Below are 10,478 nucleotides of genomic sequence, written 5' to 3'. Positions count from 1 at the left end.
CCACATGTGTTTTGTGGACTTGGAGAAGGCATTCGACCGTGTCCCTCGCGTCATTCTGTGGGAGGTGCTCCGGGAGTATGGGGTTGGAGGCTCTCTGTTGAACTGGAGCAGGAGCTTGGTCCGCATCTCCAGAAGTAAGTCAGACCTGTTCCCGGTGCATGTTGGACTCCGGCAGGGCTGCCCTTTGTCACCGGTTCTGTTCATTATTTTTATGGACAGAATTTCTAGGCGCAGCCAGGGGCTGGAAGGTGTTCGGTTTGGGGGCCGGCAGATTTTCTCTCTGCTTTTTGTGGATGATGTTGTTTTGTTGGCTCCATCGAGCCAGGACCTTCAGCATGCTCTGGGGCAGTTCACAGCTGAGTGTGAAGCAGCTGGGATGAGTCAGCACCTCCAAGTCCGAGGCCATGGTTCTCAACTGGAAAAAGGTGGCTTGCTCCCTCCAGGTTGGGAGAGAGTTCCTGCCTCAAGTGGAGAAGTTTAAGTATCTTGGGATCCTGTTCACGAGTGAAGGAAGGATGGAGCATGAGATTGACAGGTGGATCGGTGCAGCGGCAACAGTAATGCGGTCGCTGTATCAGTCTGTCGTGGTGAAGAAGGAGCTGAGCCGAAAGGTGAAGCTCTCGACTTACCGGTCAATCTACGTTCCTACCCTCACCTATGGTCATGAACTTTGGGTCATGACCAAAAGAACGAGGTCCCGGATACAAGCGGCTGAAATGAGTTTCCTCCGTAGGGTGGCAAGGCGTTCCCTTAGAGATAGGGTGAGCTCTGTCACCCGGGAGGAGCTCAGAGTAGAGTCGCTGCTCCTCCACATCAAAAGGAGTCAGCTGAGGTGGCTCGGGCATCACTATCGGATGCCCCCTGGACGCCTCCCTAGGGAGGTGTTCCAGGCATGTCCCACCGTGAGGAGGCCCCGAGGAAGACCCAGGACACACTGGAGTGACTGTGTCGCTCGGCTGGCCTGGGAACGCCTCGGGATACCCCGAGCTAGAGGAAGTGTCCAGGGAGAGGGAAGTTTGGGGCGTCCCGCGACCCAGCCCCGGATGAAGTGGGAGACGATGGATGGATGGACTAACATTTATCCTATCACTAAATTATTGAAGTTTTGCCTTTTAAAGCTGCTGTTTATGTTGAAAGGTAGGTGTCACTGTACACCTACTTAATTCTGCTACATTATTAAATTAATACTTAACACTTAAAAATAGTTTCACATAATAAGTAGTTTATATTACAACATAAATCAGCATCATAAACTACTGATATTTGATAAAATTGACCTATAACAGAGAGGTTTGTAATAGGAGTCAAATGGTGTAACCGGTTACACTATTTGACATATCAATTTAAATATGTCAGTATTTAGATATTTGAATGGTGGTTACACCACCTTGACACTTCAGGATTTTGACTTGACGGACAAAATTCCCCAAATAAAATATAAAATTCTGAACAACTGTGTTTTATTACTTTTATTTACTATTAAATATATCTAATGTAAGATTATGCCAAACTAGTTGATAGCATGCTTCTTTGAAAATTTTAACCTTTTTAAGCAAGTTAAACTATTTGGTACCAAGTTTTTAGGGTTACACCACATGACATTTTTGCCATTATCCCTCAAATATTCTCTCAAAATATATTAAAACCATATATTTTAGACTAGGTCTTCAAAAAAAGGAATGTATGCAAGTAATATGTAAGTTTATTTTAAAATTTTTACCTTTTTAAATGTAAGCAAATCACATGGACACAAAAAAATAAGCGTCACGTCATTGACCCAAATGGCAATTTGGTCTTATCAGGCTAGCAATGCATTAAGTTGAGTATGTGCAGTCAGCTCACACTGCATACTCAAAAATTCTTGATAGTTTAGTATACATACGGGCGTTTCCTGCTTACATAATCCACATACTATGCAGCTGGATCACTACATAATCAATCTAACATGCTTTGTATGAATAGTAAATGGTAGTACATGGTAATAGTACACACAATAGTAATACAGTATGATGGACAGCATGACAGCTCCTCAAGTGAAGCCAAAACATCTCAATCACCCCCCTGGTAGCTGGCTGTAGTATAGGACTTAAAGTCCACCCTCTCGATGTTGTCAAGTGGAACATCTTATGCTGATGTTACCTATAGATGAAGGGTGTTTCCAGTTTTGCCCTGTATATGGAGGTCTAATCAATGTAACTTACTTGTTGAGCACAGGAGCAGCTGCTGAAAGCTGATCGGATTGTGACTGAAAACATGTCATTTGGGCCCAGGGTTAAAAATACTAAAGTGAAGTTTTTACAGATATTATCCTTAAATGTACATATTGATGTATTTTGATGTACAGTGTTTAATTTTCCATTGTCCAATTGTTTAAAATAACTAATACTGTAAATGTGCAGAAATTCCTATTTGATTAAAGGTGCATATTTTGTTTATACATTGTGTCATTGTTTTTGTACTTGGGGAAGCCACAATAATGCAGCAAATCAGTGTAGATAGACAAAACAGTTTCATGAAATGACTACTAAATACTCTTAATTTACAGGGATTCGCCTTAAATATAGGTAATTTTGATGTGTTTTTAATATATTCTGCTTTTTTTCTACTGTCCAATAAACATATTTAAATCTTGTAATTCTTTAAAATGACAAATTAAAACTGTGAATGGGCAGACATTCATCGTTCGTTAAATGCATTTTTAGCATTTTTATACATTATTTCTTAGTGATTGTACATGAAAGAACAATAAACAGGAAATTACTCTAGGTAGACGAGACCGCTCCATTAAATAAATGCTAAATACCCTTAATTTAAAGAGAGGCATTAAATGTAGCTATTTTCAATGTATTTGTAATGTATTTAGCTTGTTTTTCCACTGTCCAATGGTTGTTTTTTAATATACAAATTCTATAAAATGACAGATTAATACTGTTAATTTGCAGACAGTTATCCTAAATTTTATAAACCTAGTTCTTTTTTATACGTTCTAACTTTGTTATTGTACATGGAAAAAATTGTATTTTAACATGAAGTTACTGTAGATAGACTTGGCTATTTCCTAAAATAAATAATGTATACTGTGAAATTACAGAGATTAATCTGAAAGGTATCTGATTTTAATGTTTTTTACTGTAATATGTATGTTGTTTTACAGTATAATGGGCATTTATCACTGTAATACACTGCATTTTAATTAAATTTGACTGTAAAAAAAACCTTTTTTTTTTTTACAGTTATTGTATGTAGTTCGGTGATATGGTTATTTACTGTAATTTTACAGTATCTGTTTGGAAACTTTGCTGCCAGTGCTCTTACCATTTTTTTTTTTTACAGTTTTTATAATACTGTAAAATTACAGAGATTAGAAGGTTATCTGTTTTTTAATGTTTTTTGACATATTATGTATGATATTTTACAGTGTAATGGGCATTTATCAACTATATGCTGTATTTTAATTATATTTGACTGTAAAAATCTGCTCTGTTTTTTTAAAGTTATTGTACATACTTCTGTGATATTGTTATTTACTGTAATTTTACGGTATCCGTTTGGAAACTTTGCTGCCAGTGCTTTTACCGTTTTTTTACAGTTTTTTTTTTACAGTGTAGCTATATCCTAAACTACGTGTATTTTGGAGAGAAGTACAGTATTTGATGCCTTCAAAGTGGTTTTCCAAAAGGATATTCGCACTGTTGGGAGTGATACCTGAGGGGCTGAATGGAAAGGCTAAGAAATACCTTAGATGTCTGAAACCAGATCCCTCAACTTGCAATATGTAGATCCAAAAGTATGGGACCTTTATCAGATGGAGCAAATTACATACTCGCTGAGGCTCCAAAAACCCATATTTATTAAACATTAGCGTCCTGTCATGGCTTTGTCAATACAATGAGGCTCATTAATCAGTGGTACTCAGCCCTCCTATCCAATGTTTAATTGTACTTGCAGTATATGTGTAGCATGTGGTTTATGTGTATGCATATACTTCATTTTTATACAGATATTTGTTGTTACTCTGTGTACCGCTTCCATTAAAAACACCTAAATTAACCTCCTGTCTTGGGTCCTTTGTGGAAGAGTGTTAAACTTGAATACTAACAAATTACATATAGTGTAGTGAGGGCAGAAGAATAAAACAATTTCCTTCATGTCAATAGCAACCTGGAACCTACATCAACACTGAATTCAATTCAATTCAATTTTATTTGTATAGCGCCAAATCACAACAGAAGTTGTCTCAGGACACTTTCCATATAGAGCTGGTACAGACCAAGCTCTTTATCTACAAAGAAACCAACAATTCCCCCATGAGCAAGCACTTGGCGACAGTGGCGAGGAAAAACTTCCTTTTAACAGGCAGAAACCTCGAGCAGAACCAGACTCTGGGTGGGCGGCCATCTGCCTCGACCGGTTGGGTGAGAGAGGAAGAGCAAGAGACAGACACAGAGACAGACACAGACGATGTAATAACAGCAGTAGCAGTTGCAGTGGATGTCAGGCAGGGCCAAGGCAGGAGACGCAGCTTAAATCCACAATCCAGATTCAGCCACTGTCCATGGGAACCTGCAAGACGACAAAGCACAGAGACTCCGGGGAAGGAGCTAAGTTAGTAACACGCCGTGGTAGGACATGAGAGCGTGCGGATGGAGAGGGACAGAAGGACAGAGGAGCTCGGTGTATCTTTGGATGTCCCCCGACAGTCTAATCCTATAGCAGCATAACTAGGGGCTGGTCCAGGACAAGCCTGAGCCAGCCCTAACTATAAGCTTTATCAAAAAGGAAAGTTTTAAGCCTACTCTTAAATGTAGAGACAGTGTCTGCCTCCCGGACAAAGACTGGAAGATGGTTCCACAGGAGAGGAGCTTGATAGCTAAATGCTCTGACTCCTGTTCTGCTTTTTGAGACTTTAGGAACCATAAGTAGACCTGCATTCTGGGAACGCAGTGTTCGAGTAGGGCAATAAGTTACTATGAGCTCTTTAAGATAAGAAGGTGCCTGGCCATTTATGGCTTTGTAAGTAAGGAGGAGAATTTTAAACTCTATTCTAAACTTTACAGGGAGCCAGCGCAAAGTGGCGAGTATTGGAGAAATATGATCTCGCTTCCTGGTTTTTGTCAGAACACGTGCTGCAGCGTTCTGGAGCAACTGGAGAATATTCAGCAACGAATTTGGGCAGCCTGATAGTAAGGAATTGCAATAATCCAGCCTGGAAGTTACGAATGCATGGACTAGTTTTTCTGCATCATTTTGAGACAAAATATGCCTGATTTTTGCGATATTACGTAGGTGAAAAAAGGCAGTCCTTGAAATTTGTTTTACATGGGAGTGAAAGGACATGTCTTGGTCAAAGATAACTCCCAGATTCTTTACGGTGGTGCTGGAGGCCAGCGCAATGCCATCCATAACTGCTATGTCATCAGAAAGTGACTTTCTAAGATATTTAGGGCCTACTACTATAACTTCAGTTTTGTCCGAGTTTAGCATCAGAAAATTGCAGGTCATCCAGGTCTTTATGTCATGAAGACATGCTTGTAGTCTAGTTAACCGACTGGTTTCTTCCGGTTTCATTGATAAATATAGCTGGGTATCATCTGCATAGCAATGAAAATTTATTGAGTGCTTCCTGATAATCTTACCTAAAGGAAGCATATATAAGGTGAATAGAATTGGTCCAAGCACAGAACCCTGCGGAACTCCATAGCTGACTTTAGTGAGCACAGAGGAGTCGTCATTAATGCATACAAACTGAGAGCGATCTGACAAGTAGGATTTAAACCAGCTTAGCGCAGTTCCCTTAATGCCAATGAAATGTTCCAGTGTCTGCAATAAGATGCCATGGTCAATGGTGTCAAATGCAGCACTAAGATCCAGTAAGACTAGTACAGAGACAAATCCTTTATCAGATGCAATTAGAAGGTCATTTGTAACTTTAACCAGTGCTGTCTCTGTGCTATGATGCACTCTAAATCCTGACTGGAAATCCTCGAATAAACTATTATTGTTTAGAAAGTCGCACAGCTGATTGGCAACTGCTTTCTCAAGAGTTTTTGAGAGAAAGGGAAGGTTGGATATCGGTCTATAGTTGGCTAAAACCCCTGGATCAAGAGTAGGCTTTTTCAGTAGCGGTTTTATCACAGGTACTTTAAAGGACTGTGGTACGTAGCCTGTTGATAAAGAGAGATTGATCATGTCTAAAACTGTAGAGTCAATTAGAGGTAATACTTCTTTAAACAGCTTAGTCGGGATAGGATCTAAAATACAGGTAGATGATTTTGATGATGACATTATTGAAATTAGTTGGTGAAGGTCAACAGGAGTAAAACAGTCTAAGACTGCGACAGACTGAGTAACAGTTTCTACGATTTCTGCGTTTGAAGACAAAACAGTACCTGTTAACGGCAGGAGTCGATGAATTCTGTCTCTAATAGTTAGAATTTTATCATTAAAGAAGCTCGTGAAGTCATTACTGTTCAGAGCTAAAGGAATACATGGTTCAATAGAATTATGGCTCTCTGTCAGCCTGGCTACAGTGCTGAAGAGAAACCTGGGATTGTTCTTATTTTCCTCTATTAGTGCAGAGTAATAGGCTGCCCTGGCACTGCGGAGGGCTTTCCTGTATATTTTAAGACTGTCTTGCCAGGAGGACCGAAATTCTTCCAGATTGGTAGAACGCCATTTCCTTTCTATTTTCCGTGAAGTTTGCTTTAATTTGCGGGTTTGAGGAGTATACCATGGAGCTAACCTCCTCTGTTTAATTTTCTTCTTTTTTAGGGGAGCAACAGAGTCAAGTGTCATATGCAACGATCCTGTAGCACTATCAACCAGGAAGTCAATCTGGGAGGGACTAACGTTAGCATAAGACTCCTCTGTTGTATTGAGACATGGCATTGAATTAAATACTGATGGGATCATATCCTTAAATTTAGCTACAGCACTATCAGACAGGAGTCTGGTATAAGAATTTTTGCCTACTGGCTGGTAGTCTGGTAATATGAATTCGAAAGTTATTAAATGATGGTCTGATAAAAGAGGATTCTGTGAGGAGACTATTAAGTCTTCGATTTCAATGCCATATGTCAGAACAAGGTCGAGGGTGTGGTTAAAACAGTGAGTCGGTTCATGTACATTCTGGCGGAAGCCAACTGAGTCTAATACTGAGATAAACACAGTGCTAAGGCTGTCATTATCAACGTCGACATGTACATTAAAGTCACCTACAATAATTACTTTATCTGCTTCAAGAACTAAACTTGATAGAAACTCCGAGAACTCAACTATAAATTCGGAGTAAGGACCAGGAGAGCGGTATACTACAACAAATAAAAGTGGCTGCACTGTTTTCCATTTCTCATGAGAAAGAGTGAGAACAAGGCTTTCAAATGAGTTATAGTCGAGTTTAGGTTTAGGGTTGATTAAAAGGCTTGAGTCAAAAATGGCTGCAACTCCACCTCCTCTGCCGCTGCCTCGAGGAATGTGGGTATTAATATGGCTCGGAGGAGTAGCTTCATTTAGGCTCACATACTCTTCAGGACACAGCCAGGTTTCAGTCAGACAAAATAAATCAACATTATGGTCTGATATTAACTCATTTACTAGAACAGCTTTAGAGGACAGAGATCTGATGTTAAGGAGTCCACATTTAATTCTCCTATCTTGTTGTACTATTGCAGAGGTTGTTCTAATTTTAATTAGATTCTTATGTTTAACTCCTCTTCTCTGTACTTTTGGTTTACTTAGTTTACGTGGTCGGGGGGCAGACACAGTCTCTATGGAGTGTTGGGTGGGTAACTGCTCTAATGGAGGCGCAGAGAAGCGTGTAGGACTGCAGCTCTGCCTCCTGGTCTCAACTCTGAGTTGTCACTCTGAGAGCAACATGTTGGTTAACCCAGAGCTCAGAAACCAATCATAAGTTGGAGGATGGATCAGAATGTATCAGTGGCATCGTCTAGATGCTGTAAACTTGAGTGTCAGTACATGCTCAAGTAAATCCATTGTCAATATAGCGGCAATAGATTCATGTGCTAAAGCTGAAGCTGCATATATAAAGGCTACTTATGCAACACAGCAAATAGAGATGAAAGGGAAGTGGAGAAAGCACGTATAGATGCCTTTGAGGAAGAGGGTGAGGTCAAGGCTGCATCAGCAGCTGCTGATCTAGATAACAAGCGAATACAGATATCTAGTGTGTTCTCATCAGCACGGCAGTTGTTATGCACCAGCGACTATGTCAATGAACATTTCAATAGCCAAAGAAAAAACTCAATTTGTCAACACACGCACGACAAAAACAGCTAATGTTTCACAGTCCACACACCCTCAACAAGTTGTTCCTGATGCCACTCAGACCCATGCTCAACAAAGCTGTATATAGGTGTGATTGGCAATGTGTGCTCCAACATGAACTGTAATGTGTTGGGCCCATCTAAGTTATTTATGGTGTTTTGAGAAAATGTTATGAAATGATCAATTCTGCTTTCCATCTCCACTTTAATAGGGAGTTATGTAGATGCATAGATAAAAATATATGATATAAGTTACTATTTATTTATTGATTTATATTTTTTTTCCCATTCACCCTTTGTCTAACTAATAGAAATGTAGCGATCTGCAGTCTTCCCCTCTGTGTTCCAGTGTTCCCCCTTCCTGGTGTTTGCCTCTCCCCTGTCTGTATAGTCTGTGTCTTGCTGCAGGGCGTGGCCAGCAGGTTGGGACTGGCCTCCTGAACACACCAACACGCAATCATCAATCAAGACCCACCTGCTCACTCAATATACAAGCACCCGGATTACAACCAGTATTCATCGTATCATCTGCTTTGCTGTGTGGTAATGACCAGACCTGAAGCTCATGCTAAGTTCCTTTCAGTTTTTGTCTTTTCTACCTTCAGTATACCTAATCGGTTGTGTTTTCCCTGTTGTGCTCAGGTTCCTAACACACACCTGCTTTGTCTGTGCCCTGCCAGTCTGCTCTCACAGAACTTGGATCAGTCTGTTTGCTCCTACCAAGGTCATGGACATACCTACTCTCGCCAAGGGACTGGATCTGTCTGCCCTTCAGCTCAGTATACGGACTTGGCTTTACTTGAACCTAGTCATTACCTTTATTCACTGAAAGACTTAACTGCCGCCCCCTGCCTCATTTGTCCTAGCCTGGCACTTTGGGTCCTGTAAATTCAGCACAAACTTAACAAAACATGTCATCAAGAAAGTTCTTAACTGTAAATATCTAAAGAAACCTGTCTGAGGAGATCAATTATTATTATTATTAATTTTTTTTTTATTTTTACCTTATTTATCTTATATCTGAAGTAATATCTGTACTGAGAAATCAGCTTCTTTAAATGTGGTATTGTTGATGTAGGTTCTCTTAAATATAATAATACATCATCCACATAAAGGGATATTTTATGTTCTTTTTTACTTATTACAGTACCTTTAATATGACCACTATGGTTGCATCTGTCCAAGATGGTGCCATAGTTTTTAATCGCTGGGCTTAATTGTATGCTTTTAATAAAAAAGGAGACAACAAATCTTAAATTCAAGTGTTGAAATTGCCTGCTTGATCTCGCATTCCTCAATTGGCTCAAGCTCCTTATCCTTTAATTCAGTCAATTCAGAGACTTTTATGCTTTAGAAACGCAGAGTTTTACGTCAGGAGTGCAGATATCCATTTACTTGTATAAGGATTCCAAAAACATTCATCAGTTTTATCTGGTTTTATAGTGAAGGCACCTTGTCATTTTATTCTTTAGATTAGATAATTATTGTTTTCTCTTTCTAAACCTTAATAATCTACTTCTCATGTTGCCATATTCATAATATTTTTGATTAGTGAACTTTAAACTTCCCTCAAAAAAAACCCTCTTCTATGAATTCCATTTACGTCATTTATAAGAATGGTCGGCACAGATTGTTTGTTTATGTTCTAATTATTTTATTTTATATCCCAGATTATGCTTCTTCATGAGCAAACATATCTTCTTTCCCCCAGTGTGGTGTTCAGCCAAATGGCCATTTCAAACCTGGTAACTTTATTAAGTACCTGAGCTGCACCAGAATAAAGTCACTAGAGGGCACTAGACTGCATTAACTGCAACAGGTACACTGCTGTGTGGAAAAGTCCTTGTGTGCATGTGTGTGATAAGTTACATTAGTACATTAGTGTCTAATGTTATATTTAGTGAAGTTACTAGCTTTTCTAGCCTATAACATAGTGTAAGACTATTGACATTAGTTTGTGTGCTGCTACAGGAGAAGTTTGTGGGATAGTTAAGCACTACTGTTCTTGGTACAAGTGTTGCTGCATTGCAGACGGGCCCAATCAATATTTACATCAGTGATAGTCATGTCAGTAGTCCACACAATAGTGACTGTTTTCTGTTATGTCATTATTATATTAATTGGTCGGAAGAAGAGATGGAGCTCCTCATTGAAAGGCATTATTATTGTGAAGTACCAGCAAGTGCACTTGGTTGC

The sequence above is a fragment of the Chaetodon trifascialis genome, chromosome 13 (assembly GCF_039877785.1).
Source record: "Chaetodon trifascialis isolate fChaTrf1 chromosome 13, fChaTrf1.hap1, whole genome shotgun sequence".
Classification (NCBI taxonomy): Eukaryota; Metazoa; Chordata; class Actinopteri; order Chaetodontiformes; family Chaetodontidae; genus Chaetodon; species Chaetodon trifascialis.
Note: the sequence above shows the minus strand (reverse complement) of the source record.